This window comes from Lepidothrix coronata, unplaced genomic scaffold, assembly GCF_001604755.1.
Source record: "Lepidothrix coronata isolate B3197 unplaced genomic scaffold, Lepidothrix_coronata-1.0 Scaffold44, whole genome shotgun sequence".
In the NCBI taxonomy this organism is placed as follows: Eukaryota; Metazoa; Chordata; class Aves; order Passeriformes; family Pipridae; genus Lepidothrix; species Lepidothrix coronata.
In genome coordinates this window covers 4,679,910-4,703,996 of record NW_016690224.1, presented here as the reverse complement: position 1 = coordinate 4,703,996, position 24,087 = coordinate 4,679,910, and the positions used below count along the sequence as shown (strand labels likewise).

The 24,087-nt window shown below is 40.6% G+C and overlaps 2 protein-coding genes across 4 annotated transcripts in view; one reads left to right on the top strand and one right to left on the bottom strand.

Moving 5' to 3' along the window:
- RSPH14 (radial spoke head 14 homolog) overlaps window positions 1–24,087 on the bottom strand; it is a 79,125-nt gene that overhangs the window by 13,729 nt on the left and 41,309 nt on the right. The window lies entirely within an intron of this gene.
- GNAZ (G protein subunit alpha z) overlaps window positions 5,365–24,087 on the top strand; it is a 52,637-nt gene continuing 33,914 nt past the window's right edge. Inside the window, exons 1-2 of one of the 2 annotated variants that reach the window (XM_017814092.1) lie at window positions 5,365–5,674; window positions 8,591–8,724. The gene's annotated coding sequence lies outside the window, so the exon portion shown is untranslated. The remainder of the gene's footprint in view (window positions 5,675–8,590; window positions 8,725–24,087) is intronic. The other variant, XM_017814091.1, reaches the window with a different exon arrangement.

The window sequence follows — 24,087 nt, the reverse complement described above, 5'->3', positions numbered from 1 at the left end:
GGCAATTTTGTTTGAAATGAGAAGAGGAGACACATCTTGATTAGAGCCACAGGCCCAGATGGCTGCACGACGTGAGGATGGAAAGGCGGGCGGAGTCTCCCCTTCCCACTCAGACCTGCTACTTTGCAGAGTCCATGTTTTCCATGGAAAGCCCTGTTCATGAGGAAAAGTACTTTCTGCTACTCAATGAAAATTGCATTCTGTTCTGACTGGGGTTCTACAGTAGTGCTTTTCAATACGTTTAAACTATATTTTATTTCAAGCAGTGAAAAATTCCTTAATATTAATTGAATACAAGAGAGCCAAGGTGTGGGCTGCTTCTGAGGATGATTTGTTTTCTGAAGTGCCTCCCCTGTAAATGTTGCTCTTGGGTTGAGAGCCTTATTCCTTCAGTGAGCTGTAAATCACAGACTCAAAGCAGTCTATCACAAATAGGCCCCTGTCTTAATATACATATTTTCTGATTAGAAGTGCCTTCCTGAATGAGGCTCTAAGTGAGTGAATGTGAGGGGGTTCTTGCAGAAAGACCTTTGGCATCATTTATTTGGAAAACAAGTAGTGCAGTAGGACCCAAGCCACTACAGCAAAATGAACCTGTTACTTAACCTGGACTAAAATATTAGGTCCAGCTTCTGTAAACATGGCAGATTAGGCACAGGCACTTCAACAGTGCTACTAATGTGCTTATCTTTAAGAACATTATATACAGAGGATTCAAAACACTGTTAAACAGAGAGAATCAGATTTGCAACAATTATAACAGATATCAGAAACTATCAGCTGATAGAAATGACTGCTGTTTTAATATGCTTTTTAAAATAACATTGTTGTAAGTCTGAAAACGACATTAATTCAAAGATGTGATAATGTGTTTATCAGTTTAAATCAGTTGCTTTGTTAGATAAGGTTGGCACAATGTGCTTTGCCCATTCCATCCCCCAGCCAGTCAGTGAGTGGCTCAGATGGCTGAATGTGGGTTTCCAGTGTCACCTCAGAGTCTGAGGGATCTCTTGGCACTGTCAGGTGGGACTTCAGGCCTGCAGGAAACTTGGACTTTCCTGGGGTGCAGCTGGAGGCCAGACAGGACACCCTTGAAAGCTGAACATGGTCTCAGAGACTCATCTGGAGGCTGAATTCCTCCCTAAGTCACTTCTGGTCACTGAATCGATCATGTGCATGTCATTGACAGAGCAAAACTTTCTGAAAGGAAAAGTAAATCACAAAACCCAGCTGAAATTGTAGCTGTATCTCGTGGTTCTGACATGAAGTAGAATTATCACATGTAAAAGATACAAGTAAGTGTGAAGTCAAATCATAACATTTTTTCTAAGTACCTATTTATATATATATATATATAATATTTTGAGGTCCAAATTTGATACTTCTTCAGCTGATAAGAACATCAGTGACAAAACTAAATATGTTTGAAATCAGTACATTTCTTCTTTTTGTTTGTTTGCTACTGCAAAAATTAAACCCTAAATGCCCACCTGTGTCCTCAAGTGGGAGAGACCTACTTTCAACTCACTCTTCAGTGAATATTTAGTCATTCTTATCAAGTGGAAAGGCCTCAAACAGGAAGACTGCAGGAGGGAAGAGGGCATCCAAAGAGTAGCCAACAACCTATTGCTCAGCCCACTTTACCAGGAGATCTGTAGCTGGTACTTTTTGTTTTAAAAGCTTCAGTTGCAAAAAATTTTGGCACTCTTTAATTACCTCTCCTGGGTGTAATTCCCAAAAATCTGTATGTTTTGATCTCCAGTGATTTTGTCTGTTCACACTTCACAGATCTCTTGTTTACTTTACCAAAAGATCCCTACTTTGGGTTAAAGTTTGAGGGGGTTTGTTTTGTTATTTTCCCCATTCCTTTTCTTTCAATAGTGAAAAATGAGCAAAGAATACTTTAATTGCCCTTTTCTTTAAAGTAACATCATAAAGCAGCCTTGAAGGATGGGTTCTTTATAAAGATCTATGCTCCTTTATCTTACTTCATGATATCTCTGTCTGTAGCTTTCTTCCCATGTATCCATCACAAAGTTTAGGATAAGCAGGGACTGCTACACAAAGTCACCTCTCCAGGAAAGCCAGAGCATCTCCCAGGGCTCCAGGAGAGCAGTTCTCCAGCTGCTGGATTTCGTGTTTGTTTTCCTAAACTTGGCTTCAGTGGCAAGTGCTGACCGAGCAGCTGAGCCAATGACTGTGAGCTGCCAAGGCAGCAGGTTGATTAGCTGATTGTGGTATTAACTGGAACTCATTATCTGGGTTCACATTCCCAAATGTCTCCCATAATTTGCCCTCATAGAAAGAGTAAACTGTCAATATTAAGTGGAACCCTCACTTACCTGAAGGGTGTGAGAAAGATAAAAGGGTGAAATTCTGGTAGAAAGTGAATTTACATCCTAAGTGATAAAGCCAAATGAGGTCAGGCTGATACCACCTGATGGAAGGTGCATTCATGATTTTTTTCTCCACCATCTCCCAGTCACTGATACAAAGCAACAATATGCCAGTTACTTATAAATATCAGATCCCAGTCATCTGTACTTGATGCTATTTTAAACTCTTCCACGTGAGAAAAATGGTTAAAAATAAAAATACAACCTTTTTATTCTTCTCTAAATGTTCTGTTCAGTTCTTCACGCTGAGAGAATCACAGACCTGTCTATAAATATCTAACCCAGATCTACAATTGCTTGTTAAAAAGAGGGTGTTTGGTAGAAAATTGAATGAAATACAAAGTGTCTTTTATTATATTTTTATTACAGACCAGATGTGGCCTCTCAATTTACCCTCTATCATTTGGAGATGTACATTCACCAAGAACATTGCATGTGTGCATATAAATATTTTGATGTTGTCATGGTATAATAAAGGGTAATTGATTAGAAAAATCCCTATGGGATTTTCCACTTAAGAGCACATTGCTGTTTTAGCACTATTGTCTTCAAACTAAACATGTATGAATGCATCTATTTTGATTGATCCCAAACAAAAAGCAGCAGTAAACAGGCAAGGATTTGGCTTTTGCTCAATGAATAGCACTGGCAAGTTGAATGAAACTCGTGCAGCCAAGAGGTCCAGAAGCTGCACCTCACCAGTCAAACACTGCTCCCTTCAAATGAGAGCCTGCTTTGAGACGGGATAAATGTGACCTCCCTGACATGGAAGAGGGAACAGAAATCCCATCAGATCATCACACCTCCCTCACACTACCCTTTACTGTTTCCACACAAATTATTCATTTTCAATAGGTATTTGTGTGTTTTCAGTCTCTCTGTATACAAGGAACAGCATTTAGAGTACTGAGCTAAGGAATTGGGTTTCTCTGCTGTTTGACTTTGGCATTTAATTACCTGTAAACACTATTTGGAGATATATATTTCTCTTTAAATTCCTGTGGGAGCTTAGCTACATGTAGTGCAATCAATACATGCTGAAAGGCCCTAATTGAGAATTTCTGGATGCAGGACAAGGTGAGACTGAAGAAAACTTAGACATGTCTGCTGGTGCATTTGTCAGCTGAGCTGGGTTTTAACTCTGCCATTAATCAACAGCAAGTTCCCATATGGTGGTGTTTGAATAAAAACCCTGAACTTCTCAGACCTGTTCCATTACTCAGGTACTGCATGTTCATAATTCCTTCACTGCCAGCAGTTGATTTACAGGTGCCTCCCCCAAAACTGCAAGAAAGTGTTTTGTTATAGCAACTGTAAATGGTTACAACAGCTCTCTCTGTAGAGAGCACACGAACAAAGATCTTCCTCCCCAGGATGATGGTGGCTGATGCTGTTATTTCTGCCACAGTTGGGTAGTGTGTGGAAGATGCCTTTTCTCACATATCAAGTACTATACTAAAGATACATGTAATGTGACAGTTTCTATAGTAACTACTTGTTCTTTATGGAATCGCAGTTAAGCCTGTACACCTTGTTATTGTTCTTTTATCCTATTATCCAGACTACTCAGTTACCACAGATACATTTTTTTATTCTATTCCCTTGCCAACATAACTATATCAGGGATTTATGCACTTGCAAGTAAAGAGTGCCTCTGAAAAACAAAACACTATTAAAAGTTTTAAATTGACCACTATCTGATCTTACAGATGCACCAAGACATGTGAGCATGTATCCTGAAAGCTAAAATTCTGAAATAGAACTGTAGAGATATTTTTTATTACAGGAAGGCAAATTTATGATTTGAACATTATTGTTTTGCTGGCAGAACAATACAAGTTAGGTATATGGCATTTCTTTTTTAAATGCTAGGAGTTTACCAGAACAACTTTGCCAGTCCAGATGTACTGGCAAACTCTTCTGGTGTGAACAACACCTAAGATTCTGTACTTATAGGAAAATTTCCTTCACATGGTATACTGATTTTTACATGGAAGTATTTCATTATTATAATTCATCAGTGTGACAGCTCTGCTGATAATATCAGTACTGGAAGTGATATCATTTACAGGAATCAGACGCTTTCTGTGCTGTATTATGTTGGTCTTATTGTGGGAAAAATGCCTGCATCCCGTGTGTGTGTGAGTGTCTGTTGCTATCTCCAGCTGAAGTGTATCAGCAACAAATCATGCCTATAAAATTAGCAGTGTAGGGGGAAATCAGCTATTTGATCAGGGCTGAAGACCCAACAATGCAACTAGTATTGTAGCTAAAAGGAAAAAGACACAAGGAAAAATGTAAAATATAAATTGGGTAAATCCATTTATGAGATAAAAAGAAAATGATACTCATCGTTAATTTAAAAAAGCCGTAGTAAATTACACATATACAAACGCAAAAGGCAGAAAGGCAAAAGCAGAAGGAAACATATGCCCAGTACTGAGAGCAACTGAGTGATGGAAGGAAAGCAAAGAGCAGGTGAATCCCACGTAACTAAAGAAACTGTTTTTTCTCCCGTCACTGCATCATTCCAACACGTAGGCGACTTGTTCCCTCTAAAATACGCGTGGTGACAGCACCGCTGACCCTCCCAGCCGAGCCGGGCCGTGCCCCGCCGCAGCCCCCGGGGCCGGCGCGGGCAGAGCCCGCGGCACAGGCCGGCAGCGCGGCCGTGCCCGCACATTATGTAATGCGCGAGTGCGGCGGAGCCAGAGCCGGGAACGAGCCCCGAACCCCTCGCCACCATCGGCTCCTTCTGCGCCGCGGCGGGGCGGGGGCTGCGGGGCCGCGGGGGCCGCGGGGGCTGCGGGCCCGGCCGCCCCCCGGGCGGCAGCAGCAGCAGCGGGGCCGGAGCGCAGCCGGAGCCGCCCGCCGGCCGCGCCGCCCCGCCCGCGGTACCCCCGCGGTTGGCGTGGAAACGGGCTGGAGCTCCGGCTCCTCCTCCAGCGCCAGCCCCGCGCTCCCCCTGCCCGGCTCCCCGGCGAGAGCGCCGAGCACCTCCCTGTCTCCCGCGGGGGGCCGCCGGACAAGTGCTCCCACCGCCGCCTCTAGAAAATCCCGGGGTTTTACGGTTGTGTTTCGCAGGGAGAAGATGGGAAAGGGCAGGTTCCTGCTCCTGCTGGGGCTGTGGGGTTAGTCCCTGCAGTCGTGGTGTGTCTGCTCGCGGCAAATCGCAGATGCTGATGTGAAAAAGGGCCAAAGCAGAGGAGAGGCGTCAGTGGATTGCGAGCGTTTGTACTGATGGATTGAGGAGGTGGAGGCTGCCTGGTGCTGGAGAGGTGAGTGCAATATTCCGCATTTCTTTCTCTCTTAAATCAGTTTGGTGATGAACATTTCCCTCTCTGTGTATTTCCAAAATAAAAAGGCACTTCTAAAGCACGAAGAAAAAGATGTCATTTTGCAACAATAAGCTATGATTTTGCTGGATGGAAAAGATGAATGTCACTGTGAGGTAGGAACATTTCACTGTGTGTAGAGAAAAAATAGTAAGGGGAGGCAGGCTGCTGATCCAGTGAAAATGACCTTCTCAAGGGATACTGGCCTTCTGTCAGCTGCTGCTTCATCTTGGGCCCTTTTTCACAAAATTAAGTCATCTCCCTTTTCTAGCCTGGATTATAACCCATCAATATCCAATACCTGAGCCTTAATAAGATCTGTTGCGTCCTCTTAATGATTGAGAAAGATGATAATTCTGCCTGTTGGGAGAAGAACCTCCACGCTATGTAGCACCTCCTCCCAGGGAAATGCAGCCTGGCTACCGTTCTGTCAGAAAAGACTCCTGCTGCCCAATTTCTGTAATAAACCCTCCCGGTAACAGGCACATCTGCTCATTCTAAGGCTGTGTGGCTCTGCAGAGCCTGGATGCGCTCCCTGCCCGTGTGTGCCCATGCATGTGAAGGAATGAGGAGGGTTTATATTAATCTGCACCTGTGGACGGCTCCCATCTGCAGTTGGGAACCACAAGTTTTTCAGTATCTTTGCATTTGCATTTTGGGTGAGTGATTCATGCACAAAACCCCCAACCCTTCAATGTGAGCTGAGAGAGCTGCAGACAAATATGTGTCAGTTTAATTTCTGCTGATAGTACTGATCTGCTTTGGCTGTTGCACTGTAGGAGCTGTTTAACGTGTGTTCTTGCGGTATTTATTCTGGAAGCTACTGACCGATCTCGGCAACGTTTTCCTGGGAAGATCTGAGAAAAAAATCATTAGTTTTCCCTTTGGCATTTCTTTTTATTTCTTTACGTCCACTTTCTGATACCCCTCCAGCCACAATTTGGTTTTTATTTGGGCTCCGTATTTCGCGCCATTGTGGGTCACACCCTTCGAGCGGCCGCCAACATTTCATCCACAGAGGTAATGACAGCAGGTCACATATTCACAGTGCTGTGAACATCTACCTGTGGATCACAAAGCAGTAAAAATGAAAGAGTGTGTTTTGTGCTTGGGGGAATTTTCCTCTATGGACACAGACGTTTGAGGTCCAAGCTGATGGCTTAGGTGCTGTTAGAGGCAGAAACAGTCACTTTTCCTCACCAGGGCGCACATTTGCAAGCTGAGCAGATACAGCTCTGCAGAGCTGAGAGCGTTGTGCCATTAACTTGCCTGTCTCCAACAAATCATTTGTTTGGAAGCTATCATGCAAAAAGCACAGCTCCCTGCCCTTGGGTAGAGGACATTATTACAGGAGAGGCCTATGTGTATAGAAGGATGAAGTTCCACTCTTCAAGAAGCCAGTGACAGGTGTAATCAAAACAAAACATCTTAGTTATAAGGCACATTTAGGAGAAAAACTCATGCTATCTCTCATTACCAAAGCACTGACTTGCATTTTCAGAGCAGAATCCCCTTCTGTGTGCATATACATGCTTATAAAGAAAAAAAGCTGATTAATTCTGTGTAAGCCACGGAAATTTCATTCTGACAATGGACCTTACAGAGATGAATAAACTCTGTGTGCTACATAAAGAATGCTGCACCTCTGGCTGAGGATTATGTGCTTGTCACCTCATAGGCCACTGGTGAACAGAGTTGAATAACTCTTCTGGAAGTACTACCTTGAATTTTGTAAGCCTCCAGTACAGTTTAGTGTTTCATCTACAGGCCTTGGTTTTGAATTTAACAGTGATAATCTAAAAATAACCAGCCAGGTAGCTCAGAAGGACCGAAGTGAAAGTGTTCTGGTTATCTCAGTTCTGCTTACACACTGATGGAACAAGGTATGGTAAATTTTAAGAAACCTAAGCAGAAACACAAACCAGAAATTTGTGCCTTCTTCTCAAGGAATCTACCTGCTAAGGGAAGGGGATAAGGATAATAGACAATTCAGCAGACAATAAAAGCTTAAAGCCTTAAATGGTGAAGTCAGCTCTTCCTCTGCAGCTTAAGCAGATGAGGATTTTGACAGCAGATAGTCCTGGGTGATACACGGCAGTGAGGCAAGAGAAGAGAACGATGTCTTCTTCTTTCTCCCCCTCCAAGAACTAAAGAAAAATACTCTCAATTCCTTTGGGTTAAGTCACAGCAATTCCCCTTGTTTCAGAAGAGATTCTCCAGATTTATGTAACTGAAATTGGGAGTTGAGTCTCACTAGTTCTGTGTAAAGTTTTGGTCACTGGAGCCGTTGGAAGTTTTGTCCCTGATTTCAGTGGCAGAGCCCAGGCCAGCACACACAGTGTCACTGACCAGGTTCCCCTCTAGGAACAACGATGTTGAACAGTTTTGTAGCTGATTTCAGTGGGGTCACAGGCTCAGTGACAAATTCAGGAACTCTTTACTTGCATCATAAACTCTAATTCATAAATTATCAGTGATTTGAATCATATTCTTTTTACTGAGAAAACTGGAGTGTTATTCCCACAAATGCTGTTAAGGTTGGTGTTACACCTTCAGCAGCAACAGCTTCTACAGAAGCAATTAACTATTTTCTTTTATCTAAGAGGACTTTAAAAGCAAAGTCCTTAAAAATCAAAATATTGGCATGCTTAGATAAAATCATATTTATAATTTGAGATAAAAATTGTCTTATTTTTATTAAAAAAGGCTAAATTTTGTTCTTTGTGATCCCCAAAGTATCCAGAATAAATCCACGTCCATTACTAGTTAAAACAGATTCCCTTCACTCTAATTGAGAGAGTAATTTGACTTATATTTTGTAAGTTATATTTAAATTCACATTTTTATTAAACTTTCCAGAACCCGAGAGTGGTGATTAAGAAGTCCAAATTTCAACTACCATATTGATGAGAGAATAATCCCAAAAGGGAGCAACTAGACTGTTCCAAGCAACCAAAACTGATTCTCTTTGAAAAGTCCCCTGGCAATTTAAGGTATGTGGAATAGACAACATGACAGAGAAGAGCTAAATTCAGCTTTATTTATTCTGTTATTAAATCTGGAGTTGATACATATTAGCAAGTTAAATTCTTTTAGCTTTATTCAAGTGTAATCAAGGACAGAATTTAACCCTTGAAATGAAAGCTACAGAGAAAATACTCTTCTCTCAACTGTTGCTTTTCCCTAACACTGAAGGGCACTGGTGGGGTGGGATGGAAGGAACAGGTCAGTGATGGGGCCACCACTTCTGTGTTACCTGGGCTTCCAACATTCGTTACTATTAAAATACATGTAAAACCACAGCTAACAAAACACATGGCAAAATTTCAGAAGGCACCAGCTTTCCATGTGTTTTTTTATTTCTGCAGCTCAGAGAATTTTCTGTGGTTCAGCAGAAACTTGGGTGTCCCCAGAATCCCATTTTATTATCTAGTGCTGGACATCCAATGTGTTGTTAGAGAACAGAGTTTTACTCAACAAATCCTTTTTCCCTCTGCCCTTGTTTTCTCTTTAAGCCCCTTATACCGGGGAGTTGTTTCTCCTCTGGTTTGCTAAGTCATCACATCAAAAAGACAAATGTGATAACATTTCCAGACAGGTCTCTGTTGCAGAAATAGCCCATGAAATTATCAGTGATGGTGTTGGCCAATGGAGAAACATGAGGAGGCAGATCTGAAAAACTGAGTTCAAATTCTGATTGTTCATTTTGCTCACACACAGGAAGGATAACGACCAGAAAGCAAATAATAATTTCTTAGGAACTACAGCATGTTAATCTGATATTTTTACAGTTGATTTAATAAATAGTAATTCCCTGGATTTGGCAACTGGAAGGAATTATTGTCATCACTTTTAGATGCCGATAACATGGACATGTACATATGGAGCAGTTGTTAAGGCTTCCCTTTTAGGTGGTGGAGAGAGAAAGAGATTTCTACAATGGAATTAATCAGACTAGGTTTTGACCACTCTCTTGGTGTGAGATGAGCTGACCTCTGGCAATGACTCCTCTGCACTGCCCCCGAGGGAGGCAGGCAGTGATCAGCTCTGAGGTGGCCACCTACATGCACATGCTAAATCTGGGCAGATGGATCCCACTTTTGCTGTCTATATTGTAATGTTTAACCAAGCTTAACTAGTTAATTATGAAGATATTTTCATGGCTCACCATAAATATTTGTAAGTCATAACACAGTTGCTGTTCCCTACCTACCGACCCTGTTTCCTTGCTAGGAACTGGGCTGGTGCACCGGCCTCCTCCTCTGGCTGTGTCTTACCAGTGGTATTGGAAAGACTTCCCTAAAACATGACCAGTAATCCAGATCTTTTATCCAGTTTTCCCTAGTAATCTGGGCAGTATTCTAGCTTACATTCCCAGTATTTTCCAATCTTATCCAGCCCATGTGGAATAAGCACCTTTATCTTACAAAGCGTGCGAAGGCAAACACAGGCAGGCAGCGGATCAAGTGTTGATGCACAAATCCAGTTGACACAGTTGTGTTGTGGAAGGAAACAACACAATTGAGCTGAATTGATTACAATTCAGTGTCATGGCACAGGAACAAAAGCCCAGCTGGATGTTTAGCTGTGAGAGGGCTTGCTGTTTAGAGGGGTGTGCACCTGGTTATTATACTTCTTCTTTACAAGAGAAATATCTGTGTGATTCAAAAGGATACTTATGTGCCATCTAAGGGAACATCTTTCTGGCAATTTGACTTGGGTTTTTTAAATAAAGAGTTTCTTCTCTGAATATTACCAGCTCAAGTCATATAATCCAAACATTTGGAATGTATTAACAAAATATGATTTCTTTTGGATATACAATATCCATTTATACAAATATGTGAATTAGAGTGTTATTTTCAGTTCAGATGGCTTATGAGAAAAGAAAGACCAGAGTATTAGCTGTTGCCCTTCTATGTTTATGCTTTGGGATTCAAACCAATACTACAGAAAAGTTTTTTTGTATCATTTAAAGCACTAAGTTCATTAAATTAGTGCATATGATGCTAAGCAAATTAATTCTAAACTAAAATATACCAGAATAACACTGTTGCACTGGAGCATCTCTCTGTACTACCAGGGAGTTTGTAGTGTCCCACTAAATACCTTGGCAGGAAGATTTTCTCTCAAGATGCCCTTCTGTGCCTGGCCTTGTAAATTTGGGAGAGTTTGGGGTACTATGATAGAAGCCCTTTTGTCGTGGGAAGGTATTTATATATTCTTACAATTGCTAAGAACCTACAGAGCTTTCATTTTGTATTGCTCAGTAATGGTGGAACGTCACCTTAATCAGTCATTTCAGAGTCATGTTTTAAACCTCTTTTTCAATCCATCTATGTCCATGAACAGATAAACTTACCTTAATTTGTAATTCAGTGACATTTATGTTGGTATTTAAAATGATAAGGCTAGCCTACTTCAAATTTGAACACTTGTTCTATTATCATATTGTTTCTGTCCCCTGACTGGATGTGCAATAAGTCCTCTGATTATGTTTTGTGCTGTGAACGTTCCCAGAAGCAAATCTGAACTTTGCCTCATGGCTGTGCTTACATAGGTGTGTCAAGTTTGCTTTTTGCATGCATGCTCACGAAAAGAAATGGAATACTGAAGACTTTATGTTTTTTTGTTGTTGTTGTTGTTTTTTTAAGTTACAGGAACAAATTTTTGGCTACTGATTGTAGAGATTAACAGTTGTTTTAAATCAGAAAAGATTTTAGGCTGCTGTTGAGATCAGTACTATATCAGTACAATATTCTTTGATCTCACAAGTCAAGTAAAAATATACAATGGTCTAAACAAGTGAAAGTATCAGGTCTCGACATCAACAGGAGGTAGGAATCTGTGACTGTTAACACTGCAGGTTGCCTGGTTGTAACTGCAGTCCTGAACAGTGCAAATTCTATATAACAGAAATTAAAACACTGATAAAGTAATAACCTACCCTATAGACAAAGCCCTGAATTATTGGCTCTGTTGCAGTCCCATTCTCTGTCAGTGCAAGGGGGTTATAAACTAAAATTAAATGTTTACAGAGGATATTACCCTGGCCTGTGACAAGAAAAGCCTCTCTCCTCGTTGTATCCATGGCCTGGCAATTCTACCCCCCTTCCTATTTCTGCAGTCAAGGAAACCAAGAACAGCCACTGATATTGTGGCCTTTTGGGATCAGACCTGGAAACTGTTTTAATTCATGATGAGATTTAGGCAGCCCAATCTGGCTCTACAATGAAGGCTGGATCACAAAATATCATGTATTGAGAACATAAACTTCAGCCCAAGACCAGGAGTGTCTGAGTTTCTCTGTATTTTTGACTACTTTATGTTGCTTTTCTAGTTGTGTCTTCTGATACTGGAGAGCAACGAACCCCAAGTCGAAAACATTGGAATATCCTAATCTGGAAGTCATTTAGGCACAATTTTTCTAAGAAATCTGAAAGAAATGAGTGATGCTTATTAAGCAAAAGGATGCTTTACAGGGAAGGTTTGGCACACAGGGATATGGAACTCTGGGAGAACCTTTAACTAATGGGGACTTAATTATCAAATGGTGGGAGAACTTCTCAGTGAGCAGGACAATTACCTTCCTTTTTACTCTCTGAGTGGTTCTACTGATAATATTATCTTGCACTGAGAGAATTTCAGCCAAGTGGAATTCGAGTACAAAGACAGTAAGGCACTTTCTCATGATCCTATAATCTACATTGGTTCTATATGGAGAGTACACCACAAAAAAAGGACCTCTAAGACAGACAAAAAATTAACAATTACCCATTATCACCTATAGGACTACCTTTGACATACAGGGAAAAACCCTGCTCAAGAAAATATCTGTATTTAGGTGTTTAAAAAGTAATTTTATCTGGCATTATCAGGGCAGTGGCAAATTGAAAAAGGCAAGAGTTCTTGATCTTTTCAATTGATGGGAAAGCTCAGATCATTGTCCATGAAAAGCAACAGTTCCCATTCCATACCCAGGCTATGAGTCTGAACTAAAGAGGTTTTATTGGGCTAGAGGTGCCTCCCTACATTATTCTGACTAGGATTACAAAAATGGGCTGACTGGAGACAAGTGATCAGTTTGGTTGTCAGAGTCAAAAAACGCTAAATTTGATTAACATCCTAAGAGAACATAGGAACTTCTGCTCATGGTATGACTTCTTATTCCTCACTGAAAATAACTTGGGAGTGAAAGAATTGAGACACTTCCCGGCTTTTTGCTGCAAAAATTGTTTTTGAATAACACTGTCCTTTGGTGACAACTAGCAGAAATGACATTAGAAGTGTATCCCCTCAAATAATACAGAATAACACAGGCAAATAGCTCAATTACTTCAAAAAGTACTTTTTAACATAAAATTTGAACTTGCTTTGTCTCTGTTTGCAGCTGGTGTCTAAACTTCAGAGTGAATGATATATGGAGTGTCCACAGCCCCCAGAAATTAACCTGGTTTCATTTACTTTATGGTGAAATGTGAAAACATTAATAGAGAGAATTGTGAATGTATTATTGTCTTGACAAAATACAGTATCTAGGTGTCTTCATTCTGTATCTTACTCGTGGCGTTGTGTTCCTCCCATTACAGGAGTCTGTAATTAATCAAATGCTCTGTACAATTGTAACTTTGGGTTTTGGATACTTTATGTTTTCATGATTAATCCATCAAGATTTATTCATAGATCTCACTGCAAGTTTAGATAAACAAGTCAACTCAAGAAAATAATAAAGTGTTTGTAAACACAGTTTTAAAGGAGGGCAGAAGGGATGCTGTCAATCTGCACAGCACTGTTCTTACTCAGCTATGAGATAGGGAGTGCAAATGGAATTCCTTAGACATGGTGTTTATTATCTGTCCTGGCCTATGTTATGAAGATTTATAGTTGTTGGAGGTATGTTAAGAGTACATCAATCTCCTTGTTTACTTGGTATCTGCATCTGTTTTGTCAGAAGCATCAATTATAGATTCCATATTTTCTAAAATGTAATTTAAAGAATGTATTTTTCCAGAGTTCTCTAGTTATAGAATACATCTGAAATACTACTTTTCACTACAAATAACTTCTTAAGCTTGTATTAGGGTTGGTCAGGTGCAAGTGGAGATCAATAGAATATGAATAGTAGAAGGTCAAGATTGAAAGTCTTCAGAAAATAATGTCTAGAACTTGGCTCTTCCTTTTAACTTTTACAGAAGCCTTTAGAAATGTCACCCTTGTCAGTGAGCTCCTCCTGCAACCAACACAGAAAACGGGAAGGGACAGTTAAAATTCTTTTTGTGCAGGGCACCCATTGAAGCTACTTAACAACAGACATGAGAATCTGAAATACAAACCAAAATTGTACCTCACTCTTAAAAACTGAAAAAAGGTTCTCAGAATAGTCAAGGAGACACGATGAGTATTGTGGTGACAGTACATTGACTTGTTCAGTGCTGTGCCTGTGTTTCTAAAAGAGCAGAACTAATTAAAACTTTTAATGGTGGTTTCTCTGATGCCCAGAGCCTTCAGTGGGCAGAGAAGTGACACAAATGGGGATTTATTCCTCCTGAGGTATTTGGTGCACAATATACTTTGGGAGGAGGAGGCTGCTGGTGAGTGTGTGTCAGTGGCATTGCATCCTAATGGGATAGCTGCCAGCTGGAAGAGATTGAAACAAGGTTGGAATTGCTGAGAGGTGGGTTGGGCTGAAAGCTGTGTCAGCTGTGAGCTCTGTAACTGTGGCCTGCTTTTGTGCCTTTGGTAGAGTGGGAAGACACCTTGGCAGGCATTTTCCTGGAGTTGAGAGGTAGGAAATTTTATGTGCCTTGGTTTCTGGAATGCCTGTAGCTTTTTGGGTTGATAGCAGATCGTGAGTTGTTCTCTTACTACTAAGATGCATCCTGGAGGGGAATTTTTCAACCTGGCAACGACAAAGATGGAAGATGTTTGAAAGTCACAGATTGCATTAAGAGGCAGTAACCCTTGTCATCTTTTTATAGTTACAATACTAATTTTAATACCTCAGTTTAAAAGTCTTGAGGAATGCTCTAAATGAACCAAAACACAGCTATGATTTTAAGCACAGTTCTCCTGGAAAGCTCTACGTAGTTACCAGGCCAGGAATGATATGAATTCTAACCAGGGGTACCCGAGATCACTGAAAATGCAGAACCCCCACCCCTGTCAGCTCTCAGAGGTGTCCTTGTACTCCTTTAACAAAGCTTTCAAGGTAAATCATTGTTCTGCTGTGCATTGTGAATATTGGCCCCCACTTGGTAAATCTGCTTTCTGAGTTCTGTGTGGATTGGGAAGCTGGAATCCAGACAATTGGGAAGCTGGAATCCAGGCAGCTCCAAGAGCTTTTGCTCTGTTCTGACCTACTATGCCTTGCTGAGACATTTGTGTGTGACCTGTCCTCTGAAGGATGGGTGTGCTCTGGGGAACCTCCAGCATTTGTATTTTGTTGTCCCAGATCTGTGCCTGTTTCCCATCGTTGTTTTTACAAAAGTATCAACAATAGATTTTTAGCTAGGGAAAAGATGGTGAGTCATCTGCTTTTTTGCTGCATCTCATGTGTGTGAAACACGGAATGCTAACTAGGATAGTTAGGAACCAGGGGTAAAATTCCAGCTTTACGTGCCATCTTAATAGTAGGATAGAGTGTTACCATAAGTATTTTTTTCCTGGTAATATGAGAAATGAATAACTAAGGATCCATTGCTGAATAATGAATAAACTAAAGGCTCGATTAGCACCTTTCAGCTTTAAGATAATTTTAGTGCCACAGCTATTTGAGTCATGAAGAGATGTCACTGAGAGTAAAATGAACAAAAGAGCAGCCATCTGAAATGCTGCTGCTAAACCTGTGCTGTGAGGGTAGTGTTGTGTGTTTGGCTGGTTAGCAAAGCTCTCCCTTGAGCTCTTAGGACATCCTCATGCAGAAGAAAACCTGCCAAATTTTGAGGTTTTACTATTAACAGTAGCAGTAGATCATGTGTGTAGTATGATAAATGAACCTGTCAGTTCTCAATGTTTGATTCAAGAGCCTACTTGAAACAAAATGAACGAAATGGTAAGGGTCACAAAATGGTGAGCTGATAACTGTGTGCCTTAAAGAAGGGAAGACGATTCTAGCTGAGAGCTGATACAAAAGGGAAACTCTTCTGACCTCAGCAAAGGAGAACTTGTACAATAGGAGAGACAAATTATTTGCAGACAGAATCAAAGGGCTAAGGGATTAGTAAAAATATAGAAATTTTGGTTGCGTGACTAGGAAGTTTGCAGGACTATAGAGAATAAAAAATTTGTGACTGGGGGGAAAATATCTGAATGGTGAAAATGCCCTTACATACAACACAGCTTGAATAGGAGCAGTAATTACCCTCCTTCCCCTCTCTCTCCACACACAGAGGTGTACACAAAAAAGTACTTCAGGGTTAATGAAACACCAAAAAAATCATCAGTATGTGTAACAAAATTTGAAGCTACAACTGCTAATAGTACCAGTAGTAGTACAGTTACCAGTGCACAGCTGAAAAATTACACAGGATCAAGAAAAAGTTGGATTTTGATTTATCTCTAATAACAAAAATAAATCCAGGTATCATTTATATGTTTCAGGTTTGGGAAAAAATAACTATTTGCAAACTTGCTTGAGGCTGAAAAATAACGACTTTGCCCAGCTAAATCTGTCATGGTACTCCCATGTTAAATACCAGATTCAACATCCACACGGCCTTCCTCAAAAGATGGACTTAGATTTAGCAGCTCATTTTGTTACCTATCTGTTTTAAAAGCAATTCATATAAACCAATATACAAAACCTACTGTTTTATGTTTGCTTTATACACAAAAATCTATTCTTGGAATGACATGGAAGTGATCCACAATATTGACAAAATTGGAGTAGCCCTCTGAACATGTGAAGCCATCCTGACCGAGTTTTGTCACAGTATGACTCAAAATGTATGTGCTCAAATTGGCTTCTGTTCCTGTAAGGTTGATGAGACTTATGAACAAACACACATAGTGAATACAGCAGAAGCCAGGCTTGGAACATGTGCACATAGCAAGGAAATCAGTATTAAAACAATGATACTGACCCTTCAATATCTCTTCATAATGCAGTGAGGACAGGATCAGAGAAAAATGGGCAGCTGAAAGTTAAACTATTCCATTTCTTATCTATTCTGACAAGAGTTCTCAGCGTAGATATTCGTGTATAAGAAGAGTATGAACCATGCACTAAATTTTCATCAGTAAAACCATCTCCATTGCTGGCACTTAGCATCCTGCTTGCAGTGTTTTTAAACACATTATGTTTATTTTCGTCCTGTTCAAAACCGGATACAGGCGCATTACAAAACCCACTCAAGCACAAACCCACTACTTTTTGTGGTAAGTGGATCAGAGCCACAGCACTTCACAGGGTTTGGGATGTTTTTATTCTCATTTTTCCCTTAACAAATACCACTGTCATTGTTTCTGATGAGGAAGAACTATGAATACCCCAAAGTGTCACTTACTGGCTGCCATTTCACCACAACTGTTTAAGTTCCTCTAGCTCATATTGCAGTCTCATTTAGTGCCACACAGAAATATTCTTCATCTCAGTACTAAAAATAAGGTTGAATAAGAGGAAAAACCTAACATTACTTAAGAAACTTAAATCTTCAGGGTGTGAGTAAGGAAAAAAACACTCTGAGAATATTGCTAGAGATGGTTGCACTGCTGCTCTGGCTTTGTTCTCTGGATGAATCAGGCCTTCAGTCTCTTCAGATAGTTTAACTTGCATTTCATCCCCAACCAACTTGCTTATTAAGAGACATTTTCAAAGTCTGATGAAAGGAATTCAACCACCCCAGTGTTCTCTAATGTTCAGTTCAACATAAGCCTCTCCTAATCTCTAGTTGGGAGCCAGCACGGAGTGACTCGGATCCCTCTGGCTTGTGGTGGTGGGTGTGGAACTGCAGCAACTGCAGCTGGGGTGTGAGGAAGGTGTGATCACCCTCCAGAGAGAGGGAATCGGGAAGGAGAGACCGAAGAGAAATCCTAGAAGCTGCTAAACCTCAAAAGGATGTTGGGTTCTTTATGGCAGCAGCAGTTTGTGGGTGGTGGGGTTTTGTGTTGGTGTTTTGTTTTGTTTTCAGGGGGAGGTGTTAGTGGAGGAAAAATGGTAGCTGAAGAAGTTGATACATCAGATACAAAGGCCTTTTTGCCTTACTGTGAGTGAAAAGGAACTTAGTTTCTATAGGTCTGTACAGAACTTTATCCAGATGGCAAAATGCTGTAAAAAATGTCTTGGCTTGGCTTTTGAAACCGGGAACTTATTCACCATTGTACAATACTGTACTCAAATGTTGGTGGCTGCAGAGTTATGTCTGTGAAGTAGACGGGTATCTGTGTTTTGGATTGGGCACAAAGCAATTTCATATCAAAACCAGAGCGTGGGTAACTTCCTTCATATTTAGCTTATAAAAAAAGGTCCTTTGAATCAGAGAGGAACTCCAACAAGGGCTCAGCTGTCTGAGATGTACCTGCTGAAGCTCCTGCATGCAGCAGGATTGTACGACTGTCAAAGCTTCTGAATTTCAAAAGAGAAGCAGAATGAGACCAGGCGTGGGCTGCAGCTCTAATCTGTGCCTGGTAGCATCCAAGTCCTCTCCCATGAGTCACATTTCTGAGAACATGGTGGATTCTCTTTACCCTCTTGGGATTGTTTTTTTGCCCTGGACTGCAGTCTAATACTTCTTTTGCTCATCTCCCTTCTGTGGATAAAATCATGTTTAATATGAGTTGTTAAAATGAAACCTAGAAAATCCACAGTTCTGATGTAGATACTTTCTGACATAGCTCCTAAGGTTAATTTTATGTGTGGCCCAGGGCTGGAAATTGCTGTCTACCCTACCTACCAAATTCATCCCTGGTGATAGCCCTGCCTTTTATATTGATATCCACACTACTTCTTCCTTTCTTTCTCTTTGTATATTAGGAACAGCATTTTAATCTGTGATTCTGTCTTCTTGTGAGGCTGATAACCTGACAAACCTGCTGAAGTTTTCTTTTTCCTTCTCCAAGTTAGACCATCATGAGAATTATTGGCTTTATTCTTTCGCTGTCCTGCCTTCCTCTCCTACTCTTTTCCATTTGGACCACTCTTTGATGCTCTTCCTGTATCATGTTGCTCTTTCCTCTCATGCTTTCATTGAGCTGCTGTCTCGGAACTCCCTTATGCTGTTCTCTCTTCAGTGAATCTTCTATATTCCTTCTTTGCCTTTATCTCCTGTTGGTAACTTGCTGCTCCTGCAAACTCATTCAATCTATGGCTGTTTTTCTGTTTTTCCATTCACTGAGGTTCCTTTGATTTGTTCTCTGTGAAACATTACTCATTCTGTTGCTTAGTTCCCAACTTTAACTATCATACTGCCAGTCCTCTTCCCCCAAGCTCTCACCAAGCCTTTCTGGGAATTCAGTGTTTGTTACTTCTACTGAAACAGTTTCTTCTGTTTTGCTTTCCTCCTTCCAAAACCTTTTGCTCTGCCTCTCCCTGCAAGGTCTGTCTTGCCAACTTTACAGTCCTGCTTCACTCTCAACAATGTCCTTTTTCTAGCAAAGCCATTCTTCTGATGTCTGATGATCAAGGGGACTTCTTCCACTATGGATTTATTCTCTTCTCTTTTTTTCCTCCTAGTGTAATTAAATTCCATATGTGCAGACCCATCCTTACAGCTTCTGACTCAATCTTTTCCCACTGGTCTTTTTTTTTCCCTTCTGTGTGCAGATTTCTGATTTTCTGCCAGTGTGATATAGTAAGATGTGCCCATCTGCTCTTCTCGCCTCATCTTTCCTTCCTCTGTTGCTGTCTCTTCCCTCTTCTTCTCATGGATACAGGAATTTCTCACTTCCTGTGTTTACATACCATTCAGTTTGCCCTAGAAATCCTACCTAGCTTCTGTGACTTTACTCTCCCCTTCTTTGCCTTAATTTTTGCCTCTCGTCTGGTTCTTTCTCTGAAAACACGAAACCAGAACAATTGTGATATATTTCTGTTTAGATTCTCCAAGATGCTTTCTTACACATCATCACAGATAAAACTTGTCTGTTGTTTCCATGATTTCCAGTTTACTGAAGCGTCTTTTCCTTGCTTCTTGCTTGGCCTCGAGCTTCAATCTTTGGATCTGCACTGGCTGCTTTTCTCTATCACATTAAATAAACTTCCTGTCTTCAGGACACTCATATCTGTACCAGGCTCTCGTGTTCTCGCTACAGAGATTCTGATTAGCTTGTACCTGTCACTGGAACAGCCTAAAACAAGCATGGTTTTGCTCTGTTATGTGACCTTTTATGCACAGGATGAGAAACTTTCTTTTACAAGGCTGCACTGTTACTCTGTTTCAAGTCCTTCTTTAACGTTGTTTTGCTATAACTACTAAAATGTCCTTATCTTTCATAAGTAGTGTGCAATAAGGTTGAATGATGATGTGAAATTTGCCACCATATTCATGACCAAACCCAATGTTTACCAGTGCTTTTCTTTATGTAATAAAATAATCTCCTTAGGTTCTGTGAGATCGATGAAACAGCAGCCCTGTGGTATGGGAGTCAGCTCTTGAATCACCCACATAAGGGTTATGATGAAAGCTAAACAGCAACTCTAATGAAGACATAACCTGCACCACTGTCATCCCCCGAGGTGCTTACACAGCACTCAGTGGGTACTGCATTTTGTTTGGTGCTTGACTACACATTTTTAAATGAGTCTGATGTTTGTGTGTCCCTAAAGCAGATGTTCTGGGTGTTGGTTCTTCTCGCCCTTGTCCAGCAGCCAGGATTTGTGCACACCCACTGTTAGACCCTCTGTAATATTCTTGTTCTTGTAATGCTTCTTTAGGGAAGTCCAAAGGTCACCTTTAAACTGGCTGCTGTGGCAGAGTCTGGGCTCGGTGAAACCACTGGGAAGCACCAGCAGCTCCCTGGGCAGTCCTGGCACTGCTCTGGGTTTTCAGCAATACAATTCAGAACAGAACTGGTGTATCTGTGGCTCTGTTCAAGGATCAGTCACTGTGATGTATTGGTTGAGTTGCTAAAACAGATCATGATTTAAATACCTATCAGGTGTTTTAGGTATTAATGCTTTATTTTTCCTTCCTTGTCTTTCAAATTTCAATGATTGTCTAAAGAGAATGTCAGTAATGTCTGTGGCCAGTTCTAAAACAACCTTATTCGATAATAAATGGGCTTTAATCACCATGCATTAAACAGTAAACTAATTTCTGTGAATTTATTTCAACCTTGTATTTCTAATGCATGAATGTCTGGGACTCCTTCTGGCTGCTCTCCTGGATTCAAAAATCTGGACCAATTTTCCTATTCCTTTTAAGCCTCAGTTCCTCATTCTCTCTCAGAAAAAACCCAACCAGAAAAGCCTGCTTAGTAGAGCACTTGACTTCTTCCTGAGTAAACTACCTTGGGTATTTCCTGATATATCACAGTCCCTCGTGTCTTCTCTTTGGTTAATAGCACAAGAAGTGACTGAAAGTTTAAACCTGCAGAAATAAGGTTTTGTTAAAGTACAGGAATCCTCAGTGGATGTGTACAATCATTAGGGACTGATTACAGCAGGTTGGCTTACACTTGTAAGTCTGAGACGTGTCCTGTGCCACTTCTGCCTACACTGACTTGCCTTTGCTTTTACACGGACACGTGTTTGAACAGACGGGTCCAACACCTTTAAACTCGGGGATAAGTGAGGAGAAAGAAGTGATCAGAATCAATGAGCTGGGAAAGTACAGCTTGGGTAAGGTTTTGCTTTCTTCCTCTGATAGTGCATGTTCTGTAATACTGAATTGAGTATCAGTCCTGAATTAGCAAAGATTGCCAGCAACTGTAACCAAATCTGCTGTGGAAAGCTTGCTGCAACCTTTTCAACTTCACTTTGTTTTCTTAAATTAGTACTACTGGGGAAAAAATTATATGTATCATCTGGCTACTGGGATGAAAATATGGTAAAGACCCAAATAAGATTAGGCTCCCAAAGCTCTGTGTGTGTGTGTGGGCTGGTGGTCATGAAGCTAAATTATCAGACTACTGGTACCACTGGCATTTGAGGGATAATACAGCTTTGTGCCGACAATTCCAGCTGAAATTCCTGCTGCCAGCAGCACACAGTATGCACAGTGCTGTGCTGCCTGTGACAGTCACAGCCCTTGGCTTTCTTCTTGGCCTGGGAACCAGCTCCTTTCTGCAGGATTGGGGGGGAACATCTCTCAAGGCAGGTTCTGTAACTCTGCGTTCCACGATGACATGTCAGTAGCTTAATGCATCCAGAGACAATACTTGGATCTTTCCTTATGGAAATGTTTACAACTGAATTGTGGTGGTGTGTCGTTCCCCTTCCCTATCCTTCCCCTCCCCTGGCTGCTGTTACTCGGGAACACGATGAGAAAAGAGGTGTGTGCTTATGATTACACACAGATCAGAGGGATCAGGAGTGATGGGTGGGGGCAAAGAGCAAGCCTTGATCAGAAAGCAGCAATAAAGACTGGTTTTATTGGCTGTGAATGGGTGGCCAGAGGAACATGCTGGCACTAAACAGCCTGCTCAGGTAAATGGGCTTCAACAGTTTGATATGATAACCAGGGCAGCATTTTGTTCAAGCATCCTTCCCACTCCAGAAATGACCCATGTAGCATTCCCTACTCCTTTGATAATGGAAATAATCACTGTTAGCTCAGGACTGGGGGCATGTTAATTTTATCTTGGGGGAAAAACAACCCATTCTAATCACAAGACAGCCCATCTATGTCATGAGATTTAACAAGTATGTTTTCTTAACATTTTGAGCAGCTTCAGTTGTCAGTAGAAGGCAGATGTATTAGTTTAGATACACATTTACAGTATAATCTGGTCATTCAAATAATGAGATTTCTTTAAACAAGCTTTAGACAAGTGTGCACAGTGAAAGGAAGAACAGGGCTTTCCATTAGAAAGACTGAAAAGACTCTTAACTAATTAGAAGCTTACAGCCATGAAACACTTGCATGTTTAACATGAAATCAGAATCAGAACAAATTCTAGACAGCCTTATTTTCTGAGTGTATTCCAAGAAAAATTAAACCTGGTGAGATGAAGTTCATCTGTATATAGCCAGGACAGTAAACTCTAGTAATGTAATAGTTTATGGAGTTATTATCTTCCTGAATTTTAAAAGGTAATGACTATGACTGTGAAAGATCTTTTCACTGTCCATGGGAAAACTTATTCAAATAAATCAAACTTTCTTACTGTAGTGACTATTTGAAAATAGTGTCTACTACTCTGCTTTACAAAGCAATGTGATCACCTCATTATATTACTACTTGAAATAGTGATAACCAAATATCATTGCAATGTGTGCAATAGGAATTACTAGAAGCTCAAAAAAAGGAAATTCAAGTGTAGAACTCATGTTTACATACTCCTGGTCTTTCCTGCAATGAGGAGATCCTACTCCCTCTTTTTCTGTTTTAAACATGTTAATGATGGCAAACAGAGTAGTTGAGATGTAAAACATCGTGGGGCATGAATGATGCATGTGAGTGTGTTGTGGAAATCTGCAGTAGGAAATACTCTATACAATGTATGAGCTGAATGAAAAGAATAATTTTGCCTTGAAAGTGTCTTTCTACCAAACCATTTGTTATAAGCGTTTTGAGGGCAATAACATGAAGTTTAAAAAAGATCTGCTTGTCCTATAAAGGCATAAAATCTCCAGATTTATCCTAAGTACTGGTGCATTTTGGAAGGAATTTGTCCTCTTGCTGCTTGTTGCTAGCAAGCCCCTTTTGTTCAGGATGAAACTAGAACAAAGGAGATGGAGTCCCATTTGTGCTTCTGGCAAAGTTTTTCATCTGTAATCACAGAGGTGCACAGACAATGTCATAAAGAATTCAACAAGTGGTTTTATCAATGACATGAAAATGAAGCCTCCAATGATGAGGACTTAAAGGAAAACCAGTTTGAAATGTTCTGAACGTGTCAGAATAGGCGTGATTAGTAGAACCAACTCTAATTTTTATACAAGTAAAATAAGAATCTGGCCTGATATCTAATACAGTAATTTCGTTCTTTCTGCGTGGCTGGAAAGTTACATTAAGAAACAGCTTCTTCAGCTCTTAATTTTTCATATTCTGTGACCATTGAAAAAAGTCAATTATTTAAAGAAAGCACAACTTCTCATTTGGGAGAATTTTCCTTTTTGCATCTTCAGAGTAAGTAAAGTTGTGCTAATTACCATTCTAGTAATGTGTATGTGCCATTATTTTAATTTTCCACTGCTCTTCTTGTGCTAATGGCCTTCTGGCTTGCAAAGAGAAGTAAGAAAAAGACAGTTGATATTA